The sequence below is a fragment of the Dendropsophus ebraccatus genome, chromosome 10, assembly GCF_027789765.1.
Source record: "Dendropsophus ebraccatus isolate aDenEbr1 chromosome 10, aDenEbr1.pat, whole genome shotgun sequence".
Classification (NCBI taxonomy): Eukaryota; Metazoa; Chordata; class Amphibia; order Anura; family Hylidae; genus Dendropsophus; species Dendropsophus ebraccatus.
Window position 1 is genome coordinate 78,535,037 of NC_091463.1, and position 12,785 is coordinate 78,547,821.

Consider the following 12,785-nt stretch of genomic DNA (forward strand, 5'->3'; position numbering starts at 1 on the left):
CTAAGGGTGGGAATCAGCGGCAGGAAATTTATCATTTTCTTCTTTCTCGCCATGCAGGATGGTGATATGGCCGTTCTTTCCATCTCCTACCAGATCTTGTCTATTATAATGGCCAAGATAAGCAGCCATGCTGAGGATTATAGCCCATATCTGAGAGATTCACGGTAGTCCTGTGAATATTAGATTAGCTTTACTAGAACAGCGCAGATTTTCAATACAGAGACATATCAGTAGTCTGGAATCTGATAATCCAGAATGTCTCTGATCATCGTTAATGCAAAGTTTAGGAAACACTTCTTCAGTACACTAGTTTCTATGGTTGTCTGATAACCTGGTATATTGAATATTTAATAATCTGTTAAAGGGGCACTCCAGCAAAAATCTTTTTCTTTCAAGTAAACTGGTGTCGGAAAGTTATATAGATTTGTAATTTACTTCTATTTAAAAATCTCAAGTCTTCCCCTGCTTTTTAGCTGCTGTATGTCCTGCAGGAAATGCTGTTTTCTTTCCAGTCTGAGACAGTGCTCTCTGCTGCCTCCTCTGTCCGTGTGAGGAACTGTCCAGATCAGTAGCAAATCCCCATAGAAAACCTCTCCTGCTCTGGACAGTTCCTGACATGGACAGAGGTGGCAGCAGAGAGCACTGTGTCAGACTGGAAAGAATACACAACTTCCTGCAGGACATACAGTAGCTGATAAGTACTGGAAGGCTTGAGATTTACAAATAGAAGTAATTTACAAATCTGTATAACTTCCTAACACTAGTTGAATTACAAACAATTCTTTTCCTCCGGAGTACCTCTTTAAGGGACTGTTGAGCCATTATGTGTGTGTGTGTGGGGGGGGGGGGGCCTTTGAATGGTGAATATGTGACTATATTGGTTATTATTAACCCTATGCAGCTATTTTGGGGTTATTCCAGACCATCTGTGGACAGCAGTCTCTCGGTACAGCTGCAGGTTGGTGAGGCAGGATGTGATCATACCGCTCTCATATCTGATTCACAGTGAAGTCCGGTCACGTTGCCGCTCAGCAGTGAGTAACACTTTGCTCCTCATTACAAGGGTCTCCCTCCCTGCGGACCACCATCAGGAAGTCGTCATCTCTCACTGAAGTAGGATTCATTAAAGAAACCACAGGTTCGGGGAGATCGCCTGTTCTTTACGTCATGTATGGATTGTGGACCTTATACAGTGTTGCATTGGGGGACAGAGTAAGGGCCCTATTACACGGGACGATTATCGTGCGAAAAATCGTTTTATCGTTCGAATTTAAACAATAATTGTTCTGTGTAATTGCAGGCAACGGTTGGAAAATTGTTCGTATGTCATTGATCATTGATTTACATCTGAACCTAAAATAATCACGAATCACCGTAATTCCACATTCGTTCGCTCAAGTTCTGCATTTGTTCACTAATAGTTCAGTGTAATTGCACATTGTTCATGGTTTTGCTGGGATCAGATGGAGTAAACGATTATAGTAATGATCGCAATAACAATGGTAACTAACGACCATGGTTTCAGGTGAACGATAGCAAATGAGATTGTTTATCGTTAGTCGTTAATAGTTAAAAATCTCTCCGTGTTATAGGACCCTAAGGGGCCTATTCCACGGAGCGATAATCGGCCCGATTTGGGCGATTATCGTTCCGTGGAATGGAGAGAACAGTCAGCCGATTATCGTGTCATCGGCTGATCGTTCATTTAGGTTCAAACCTTAAATCGTGGGTCGCCACCCGGGCATCGCTGCTTGGAGTAGCGGTGCACGGCGGGTGACCGACGATTTAAAAACATTATACTCATCCTATCCCGGTTGTAGGGCTTCTGCGCTCCTTCTCCTGGTCCCGCGCACAGCAGCATCAGCTTCGGAGCGGCCTGTCTGAGCTGACAGACCACTCAATCACTGGCCGGGACCGCCGCGGCCAGTGATTGGCTCAGCGGTCTGTCAGTTGAGACAGGCCGCTACTGCGCGCGGGATCGGGAGAAGCCCTGCAGCCTGGACAGGTAAAGTATGATGGTTAAACAAGGGCTGCAAGGACATCGGTAACGATGTCCCTGCAGCCCTCGCTAAATGATTATCGGGACGTGGAATAGGCCCAATAAAATCTATCAGAACGGCCCTCGTTTACATTGTTGATCGGGCCCTGGTCGGCCCATGGAATAGGACCCTAAGGGAGAACCCAGATCATCAGGTCATCCAGGTTATTTTGGAGATCACCTGGACAGTTGACTGCTATAGGGTTGGGGAGGAACCCCCTCCGAGCACCCCCCCAGTATAACGTAAAGCAGGGGTGTTTAACTTGCTGCAAAACTACAATTTCCATCATGCCCGGGCAGCCAAAGCTTTGGGAATTGTAGTATTGTAACGAGTTTGCCACGTGATGTAACGCCATCACCACTTACCATTATTTGCTCTTGTGGGATCATTTGCAGGAGCCGGACTGTGCAAACGTAGTCATCCACCATGCTAAAGTGTGGTCTCATTCAAAGTAATGCAAAACCAGTGAAAGGCGCTCTGACATCACTGGTGAGCACATAAATTATGTATCCAGGCTTACTAGATAGTCTTCTTACTCATTCAATGGTTTCTCTGAAACCACAGTTTCCTCTTCTCTTCCGAATCCGCTATCAGTCCTCCTTTTCATCTGACATGAATGGAGTATGGCTTCCTGTTCTGCTGTCTGTCTATTAGACAGCCATATTTAGCTCTTACAGGTCTGCCGAGCCCTGGTGCCCCTCGCCCAGACCCTCCGAGGGATCGGCTGATGCCTGTTTATCAGCAGATGGTGATATTCACACGGGATTGTATCATCCTTATTATAGTAAAGCAGTATTCCCATCACTAGGATATGCATTACATCATGACCGGTGGGGGTTCTAGCTTCTGGGACCCCCACTGATCGCGAGAGGGAAGGGGCCGCAGCGCTGTGTCACATTGACGGTCTCCACCCGGCTGTGCGGGGAATTGCAGTGCAGACACATATACTTAATGGGACGGGACGGGAACGGTGCTGTGCAGGATAAGAAGAGGATGCAGCACTATAGCGGAGCTGTGGGGGGCCCGGAGGATGGACCCCTGTGATCATGAAGCAGTGCCATATCCTAACAGTCTGATGGCAATGTCCTTTTAATAAACAGGTTTCAATAGAAAGAGCAGATTATTAGCGGCAGTCACTCAGTACAAGGACCTTGTGGGTCTGTTCCTTAGTAACAAGGACAATCTCTCCATGGAGGACTGAAGGAAAATCATTCTTAAAACGACGTTCAGTGCATTGTCACCTTCAGCTGCCTTGTCATGTTTTCCCCGGCACAGAAGCGTGCATTGCTTTATGACATATGACGGGGTCCTTAGGCTGGAACACATCATGTCCCTTGCAGTCAGTGTTCCCCTCCACATCCGTGACGGTGACACGTTAGAGGGGCCGATTTCTGCATCTCTTATGTATAAGCCTTGTCATGTTCTATTTCACACAGTCAGGATAGTGTAGGGGTCCTCCCTAGGGGTGGGCTCAGCCATGGCCTATATCTTCCAGGGCACATCCTGCTGCCAGGTCTGTATATCTTACCTGGTTATGATATGTGGTGGGATGAGGACTATTCTGCCAGAATGGGAAGCTATAGGTATCGGATTGTCAAACGTCCCCTTAAAGGTGTTATCTAAGCTTCTAAAAATTGTATTACCGCACACAACCAGGCCTGGTGCTGTTTTTGCAAGAAAGTAACTGTCGTATTTCTAATCCTGGATTATCCCTTAATGTTTACATGCAGTTTATCCTGTACCTGGTTGATCAGTGGGGTCTGACCATTGGGACCCCCAGCAATCCCGAGAACAATTCTCCATTCATTCAGGTGACAATTGACCTACATTCTTAGGATCAGTGGGGGTCCCCACTGAATAATAAGTGATAACTTGCACTTTGCATGCATTTTAAGGAGGACTATCACTTCCGATATGCATGACTTGTCAGGGGGATTTACTTTGGACAGAAGTGATCATCCTGATCCTCCTGGTTCATGAGCATCATGACTTCAGCTATAGAGAGGACACATTTTAGGTAGTTCTGCACGTGGCACTACTTGCACAAATCTTCCCTGTGATGCCTGTAGTTGGCACCACGTGGGCTCTGCCTGGCCGGCACTGAACGTATAGGACACCCTCACTGTGCAGGCTTTTGTCTGTCTGTCAGTCGGGAAGGGGGGTGGGTACAGCCTTGTCTTTAACACTGTGATCGACGAGCCCAAATTAGAAGCGACACGGTCACTTAAGAGCCTCGGACTTTACAAATAGGTCATAGCCGCGTGAGCTGATGTGGCTGGAAGTATGTCATAACTGATTACCTCTATGAGGGCTCATCCCCCACCCTGACGGGCTGCCGAATCGCACCGCCTCTGAACTGGCAGCGTCTCCACAGAGGCGCAGAATAATTCATGGGGCTCCGGCAACATCAACCGATGTCATATTGCAGTTAAATGGGGTCATTCCGAGTGGGTGTGAGTGAATGGGGCCCCCCCTGCCTTGTGCGGCCGTCATTACAAGATGTGAGAGTCACAGAGTCGGAGGGGCCCCTTTCATTAGATAAAAGTAAGATTAAAGCCGGGGCCCCCGGGGGAGGTAAACACTCTGTATGATTGGCTGGAGAGATAAATAATTCAGCGCCGGTTTAATCTCCGAAGAGAATCTCTCTCCGTTTTTGCATTTTGCATTGTATCATGCGCACGCTTACACCTCATTTTGCTTTTCGGCTATTTAATATTAATATGTGTTGACAGGAGTTTTCCATAAGCTAATAATACCCAGGCCTGGAGCATGTTACATATATACTGAGTGGTGTATACATGTGATGACATACAGTGCATATACAGAAGTGTATAAGGCTGAGGTCCACCTCTTAGTGCAAAACTACAATTCCCAGCGTGCCCGGGCACACTGGGAATTGTAGTTTTGCAACAGCTGGAGAGCACACTTACTTATATGCACCACATATGTAGGTGCATCTATTATCCATAAGGCTCCATTGCTTAAAGGGAAAGTTCACTATTTTTTTTTCTTTTAAATCAACTAGTTCCAGAAAGTGCCAGAGATTTGTAATTTACTTCTATTAAAAAAAATCTTTAGGTCTTCCAGTATCAGCTCCTGTACATCCTGCAGGAAGCGGTGTATTCTTTCCAATCTGGAGAGCAGGAGAGGTTTTCTATGGGGATTTTCTGCTGCTCTGGACAGTTTCTGACATGGACAGAGGGGGCAGCAGAGAGCACAGTGTCAGACTAGAAAAAATACACCACTTCCTGTAGGACATACAGTAGCTGATAAGTACTGGAAGACTGGAATTTTTTTTTTAATAGGAGTAAATTACAAATCTCTGGCCAAAACATAATTTTGGATGTGATATGTCAACCGATTACATTGATTTACATCAGCGTCAAATCCACAGCACGCATGGTACATTGGAGTATATGCCCTAAAGGGGTTATTCAGCATTTAAAAATTGATGGAGGCCATCAATATTAGATCAGTGAGCGTCCGTCCTCTCGTCACCCCCACCGATCGGCCATATAAAGGGGCCGCAGCTCACAGCCTCTGTGCAAGGAGCTGCAGCATTGCCCCGTTCACCCGAGTGGGACAGTGGTGCCGTTCTGAAAGCAAATGTGCCATCAGGTACACCACTGTTTTTTACCTTAACGGATCGGCACTGGTGACGTGGTCCTTTGTTTGAACCGCCGCCTGGTTCCCGGACATGGCGCTGGTCTATTCCTGAGCACCGGCCCACCACAGACACTGGCCCCCAGTGCGATGATCTCCCATATGTAATGTGGCTACATTAGAATCAATGGAACTATGTCACAGGGGGGAGGGGGTTTTGTCACACTTGGGGTCGGCAGGCCTGCCCCCAGTTCTCCATGGCGGAGCGCTGCTCGGGAATTGATCGGTGCCCTGTGCGGGAACTGGGCAGCGGTTAAAGAAAAAGGGCTGCGCTGAACCGTTAAGGTATAAAACCCAAAGCGATCTACCTGATGGCACATTCGCTTTAAATCCCTGATACACCTTCAATAAATTATAGCCAGGCGATCATTCACCATCTGACCCCCCACCCCCATACACAGGATTGTGGCTGAGCATTCCTGTATTCTCTCTGGGGAGGGGTATGCTGCAGTGAGAGTGCTCTTGCTGCGGCTTGTCTCTCTCTGAACAAAGGGGTCACCATAATTTTCCATTTTGCTTAACCCATGTTACCACTGACATCATCTGTCAGTAGTGATAAGGATATGGGGACCTTTACCTCTCTATCTCCGTACTATATGTAAACCGAACCATTGAAGACTATGCAGTAGGGGTGCTGGGAGGGCGATCCCACTGATCTAATATTGGTGGCCCATCTGGGGGACGATTGTGATGCATACCCTGACCTGCAACTCATGTAAGTCTAACACAAGGGGGCCAAACTGGCAGCCCTAAAGCTGTTGCAAAACTACAATTCCCATCATGCCTGTCCAATTGTAGTTTTGCACCAACCGGAGGGCTGCGAGTTTGTCACACCTTTTTTAACCTGACTAAAACCAAAATGGCCGTCCTTATAGGGCTGTAGTCTCCTGCATTGTGAATCCTCCTGGTTTTCTCATATGCTGTTCAGGATTCTGGGGGAGGTTGCTGAGAGGGTTGATGGCGTTATACAGAGAATGTGTTCACATGTCTCATGCTCACAATTTCTTATTTCAGACAGACAATACAGACTGTCATCTCCAGCGATTGCATAACTCCTAACATGCGACAACTACAACCCCCAGCTTGCAGCTGTTATGGGTCAGAAACCACTGCACTGTGGTCAGGAAACTGGATTGTCAGGGAGAAGGGGCATCTGTCAGGATCCCAGCCCTGCAGGGCACCAGCACTAGTACCATATGGCACTGAGGCCATGCCAGTAGTCGTAGAGGAGACTAGAGATGAGGCGGTGCTGTCAAGCAGAAAGAGTATGAACTGGAGCAAGACTAACAGGCCCCGGGAAGGTCATAGCCAGAATACTAGATCCTTGATGATGGAGATAGATAGATAGATAGATAGATAGTGTATAATCTATTTATCTCAGCTGTAACCTGTGTTAATGATTTAAAGTGTAACTGTCCGTTAAATGTCACTTTACAGAAATTAATAAATATCAATAGTACAAGTGATTTTAAGAAACTCTGTAATAAGTTTTATTAAGCAAAGAGTTCCCTCCTCAAAAAGCTGTTTTGCAGCCTCCCCCCTCACTTCAGAAGAAGCAGCTTTTCTGTGTATTTTATGGTCTGGGGAAAGTGGATGAGTGAGCACAGAGAGGAGAAAAGGCAGCCTTGCACAGCACATCATCCTGCAATCTTACCACACCAAGTTACCAGACCAGCACTGAGCTTTTTGACCTCTGAATCCAGTGTTCTTTGGGCCCAGACAGTCTCCAAACTACACAGCTGCTTGTCTCTTCTTCCTGCTCACTTATCCCCCTCCGTAGTTTATAATGGGACTCAGCAAACCCATCTTCACTTGTTAACCATGGCTACATCTGTACAAACCTACACACACATACATATACATACATACATACCCACATATACACACACATACAAATTCTCATTTCCATTATATACATGCATATACACACACACACACATATATATATATATATATATATATATACATACATACACACACACACACACACACACACATATATACATACATACATACACACACACACTTCCATTATATATACACACTTCCATTATATTCACACACTCACACATTTCTGTGCCTGTCCTGTTCATGCAGAAGTCCTTGCACGTTTCTGGAACGGCTTTTCAGCCGCAGAAATTCCTGCAATAGATCTGCCTCGTGTGAATCCACCGTAACAGAGACCCTAATGGAATCGACTGAATAAATGCCGAGGAGCTTCTGTCGTGAAGGAATGATGGTAAAGTAAATGAGCCGTGTAACAAAGAAACTAGACTTCCAAGAGCCTGGCAGCTGCTGTAAGGTGACACTACACGTATAGTTGTGGGAAGGTGGGTGCACGGCCCAGAAATTCTGCGGGATGGGATTGTTTTTCCCTTTGAACCACAGATAATCATCTTAAAGGGACAGAGTCCCAACCGTCCCTGCGCTTATTTCCTGCATGCAGGTTATTAGCTCATTGCGCCCAACCCATCCTACACGGCTGCTATAAACATGTCTAGCCAGGTTCCATCATCTCCGGGTCTTATTCATAAGGAAGATTGCTGTACACCGCATGGGGAGGGGGGCTGGGGTTCTGCACAGCTGGCTCTTAAAGAGTTAGCTCTCCATGCCGAATCCCTCATAGAGTAAAGTCTAGGATTACACCTCCCCCTCCCTTATTACAGCTGGTTATAAAACTTCCCTTTTGATGTAATGGGAGCAGCTGGTACTATGGGCTGGCAGCCAGTTACCGAAAGGGTGGAGTTAGGGCTCAGTGTAATCTAAGGGGGCCAGTAATGCGGATAGGTGAAAGGTTCGTTCTCTAATCCATTCATTGTCCGTTCTACAGTCCGCTTACAGTCCGTTCTAGGCTGGGTGGTATCAAGCTAAGGTGTATTCCTATCTCATAAGATGAAGGCATAATACCAGGACAGTGTTCCCCAATCGGTGGCTGTCTAGCTGTAGCAAAACCCCAACTCCCATCATGCCCTGACAGCCAAAGGATGATGGAAGTTGGGGTTTTGCAACAGCTGGACAGCCATAGGTTGGGGAACACTGTGTACTTTATGATTATTGAGGGGAGTTGACACTTGGGACCCCCACTGATACCAAGGGTCCTATTACACAGGCTGCTAGGGGCCCAATAATAACTGATAGCAGATCGGCGCTCTTTTACTTGGCCTATTACATATTAATCGTTTAACAAGGGCTGCATGGACATCGTTACTGATGTTCTTGGTTCTTGCAGCCCTTGTTTATACTGTATACATTACCTATCAATGCTGCAGGGCTCCTCTTGCGCTCTGCTTCTTCCTGGGTCCCGCACGCTGCAGGATGTGGATCCTGCAGTATTATACACCACACTGGACTGTACCGTGATGGCCGTGTATGTGTGTTTTTCATCTGTATAGTCGGTGAGATGATCACACCAGGGAGTTATGTCAACAAGGTGAGGATGTTATGGTGCAGGTAGGACAAAGTTTACTAAACTTAAGGGTATAAACCCACACACCGTATAAGCAGCGTATTTACTGCTGCGATACGCAGCAAATACGCAGCAAACACGCAGCAAATACGCAGCAGATTAGATCTAAATAACTGAACACAGCATCAAATCTGTACCAACAAATCTGCTGCGTATTTGCTGCGTATTTGTTGCGTATCTACTGTGTATACGCTGTGTGGGTTTGTACCCTAAAGGGAACTTTCTTGCTCTGAAACTGGGCGTCAATCAGTGTAGTTGTTATTACAGCTCCCGTAGGGGTTGTCACTCAGCAACATGGAGGAAGGTGGATCAGGCCATAACTAGACAGATGTACAGGGCTCTAAGTGGACTGAAGGGTGACTCCTATGGCGGCGGTAGGAAGAGACATAAAATACAGCTTTTACCAATGCGACCAAAACAGATGACTCAAAATCTTCTATTCACTGTGTTTTACATTCGATAATGGGATCTGGAGTCCAGAGGGCACCGTCACACCTTCCTGGCATATCAGACTTAGTCACAGACCAGCCTCACAGGTAGGAGGCACAGCAGGGTGCCCTTTGGACACTGACATTTTTCTGTTTTTAATTTTCACCGTCGACCTTAAAGGAGGGGAAATGACATGAGAAAGTCTCACTCGGCACAGATGCCATGCTGTGTGTGATGATGGAGAGAGCTGGTCACACTTGTTTGTGTGTATGCGCTATACCTTTATTATGAGGCACTGTTTACATTCCATAGTTATGTCGCTACGTGATATAACACGTTGGTGACATCACTGTTTCCTGTGATAACATTTACCTGAAACTAAATGTAAAAAAGAAAAAAAAGAAAAAACTTTTGTCCATGTCTGTGTGTGCATGGTCCTGGCAGCCATGGCCTCCTCTCTACCCTCCACCTGCTCTTCTGTTTTTTTTCTGCCAATAACAGATTGCTATGCTCTTCACATTTCCCATATAACTATGCTGTCATTACGCCATTAGATGAACCATGTGGGAAAACGGACAGAAAATTGGGTCACTGTGATACTCCTTTTAATGTGTGGGGAAAGCCAGAGGAGCGGTGACGGTCCGGGCTGTACGGAGACATGCCAGGATTTTTTTTTTTGTTCTTTCAGCTGCTGGTTGTTATTGCTACTATTGAATGTTCAACAGCAGTTGGCAAAGATAGGAGTGTGTAATGTTCTCTATTGTGGGAATATCCTTCAGATCTATGCCACCATTGCAGCGGCAGGGTTTCCTGTAAATGCGTCTGTCACTGCGTACTTTACATGTACAGTACTTTGTGTAACCTATATAAGCAGCAGGGACTGAATGCACAGTGGCAGTCACAATAGGGGGTCTATCAACGGGAAATGAAGCAGTTGTTCAGGACAGCCAATCACATTCCTCCTTTATTCTTTGCAGAATTAGATCTTGAATCTGATTGGCTGCTGAAGCAACTGATAACATTTACCGAAACTTTTGAAAGACTAGTTCAAACTTTCACTATGACTGTGTTCAAAGCCATAGAGATCTAAAGCGATTTTTACCAATTTGGTATCAAAGGAGTAAAGGGGCAGATAATGGATCGATATCCTGTCTCCTCTTCACACATCCAGGCGTAACAAAGTAAGAAGCGTTTTGTATCTGTTATTGTGATTGACTTTCCAGCTTTCACGCTTGTGCGGATATCGATCTTTCCCGCTCTCACGAACAGTCTGTAACTATAACATCAAGTGCAACGGCCATTAACACCGTGGCCTGAAGAACTTGCAATCCAGTAGACATTGGGGGGGGGGGGGGTATGCAGATTCACTAAGGAAAGTTTATGCAACTTATTGATCTGATTTTACTATTGTGAAGAGAATCTTTGCTGGAAACTCTAGCGTGGCGAGGCAAATCTACATGGGCCATAGGCACCTCGATGGATCCATATTGCAGTGTAACGCAGATTGTCATGCGACTTATAAACTTTCTTGGTGACAAAATCATACGTGGATATGGTATAGGCCTACAGATCCAAATTCCGTCTGTACATGTGGGCAACAACGCCCAAGCTGCTGTCTCCACGTAAGGGTATGTGCACATTATGGAATACACACAGAGACTTCAAGCGCATTCGGCCTCCGCTTGATGTTCCGCCTGTCCCATAGACTCAGTGATATTTGCCGTCGAATTCTACCGTCCGCTCAAAGAATTGACGTGTCAAATATCATTGAGTCTATGAGGCGGCCTGAACATCAAGCGGAGGTCGCGTGGCGGAGTTGTGTGTATTCCGTAGTGGGCACATACCCTTAGTCAGACTTCTGTAGAAATAGCAATACCCTCATTGATGGACCTGGCCTTCTAGTCATGAAAACAATGGCATTTGCGCGTCTAACTTACCAAATATCATGACTTGTAAAGCTGGGCGAGGCGGTACGGTAATGGACGTCGTGGGAATGACAGTAAGTAGTTTGAGAGTTGGTGCCCTGCAGTGGCATCGCTCTTCTGTCACAGACCTTCAGAGCCTCGCTCTTCTCTATGCCACTTTTGCTCATCATCCCTGTGTAAGAAGGGCACAATGCCTGTTAATATCTCATCACACATTCCAGAATTGTCTTTTTAGGTTAATTAGACAGTGAATAGCCCTCAGCTTTCCTGTCGCCAGACTCTGAACCGCGTTGGCAGACGACGGGGAAGCGTCAAAATAGTTTCTGAGTTCTCACACTGATGTCTGTGCGGCGTTGAGTGACCGGTGCCATGGTGGTCATACTGAAGATTAACACATAACTGTACTCGGAAATTTCTTGTCTAAGCCTACAGATGTAGCAGAGCTGAATTGGTCATTTATCATGTACAGCTGCATGTAGACATGAGAATTTTGTATATGGGGGGAGATTTATCAAACATGGTGTAAAGTGAATCTGGCTCAGTTGCCCCTAGCAACCAATCAGATTCCACCTTTCATTCCTCACAGACTCTTTGGAAAATGATGGTGGAATCTGATTGGTTGCTAGGGGCAACTGAGCCAGATTCACTTTACACCATGTTTGATAAATCTCCCCCATGGTCTATAAAGAAAGTCGCCTGTCCCTCTAAATCACAGGTGTCAAACTCCAGCTGATATAAAACTACAATTCTCATCATGCATGGACAGGGATAGCGCATCGCAGATTTGTAAAGAAACCATGCTTATATGATGGGAAATAGAAGTATCTACTAAAACTGACGGGTCAGGGGAGGTGACATGTCCTCTTTAATGGTATCTGTCAGGGGATGTTGAGAAATACTTGAAAACAGATGCATCACAACTTGTCTTGGCTCCTTTATAAACAGAAACCATGACGCTAGTGTGAACAGAGCCTAAAGGCAGAGATGTCCAGGCTTAAGCTGGACATAGAGGCGGCAGTGATTGGCCAGTATGACCAGTTTTCTCTGTTACCATTGATAACCATTAACATTCCAGTAAAGAAATTTCTCACAATTTTTCCCATGTGAACGGATGTTTGCATCTCTGTCAGCCTTCGGGATATAATATATGCAAGGTAAAAGGAATGTAAGGGTTAATGTTCCATTTTAAAGGGTCATAGCGGTTCTAACCGGGCACTTATCACAGTGTGGCGCCGCACACTTTCATTCACATTTGCTGTATAT

General features: G+C 45.9%; 1 protein-coding gene across 6 annotated transcripts in view; it reads left to right on the plus strand.

The window, feature by feature from the left end:
* The window catches only part of SIPA1L3 (signal induced proliferation associated 1 like 3), a 140,932-nt gene that overhangs the window by 79,567 nt on the left and 48,580 nt on the right, over window positions 1-12,785 (plus strand). Inside the window, exon 1 of one of the 6 annotated variants that reach the window (XM_069943512.1) lies at window positions 9,650-9,704. The exons of the other annotated variants lie outside the window; for them this stretch is intronic. The gene's annotated coding sequence lies outside the window, so the exon portion shown is untranslated. Of the gene's footprint in view, window positions 1-9,649; window positions 9,705-12,785 lie in introns of those variants that run through there. 6 annotated transcript variants of the gene reach the window in all.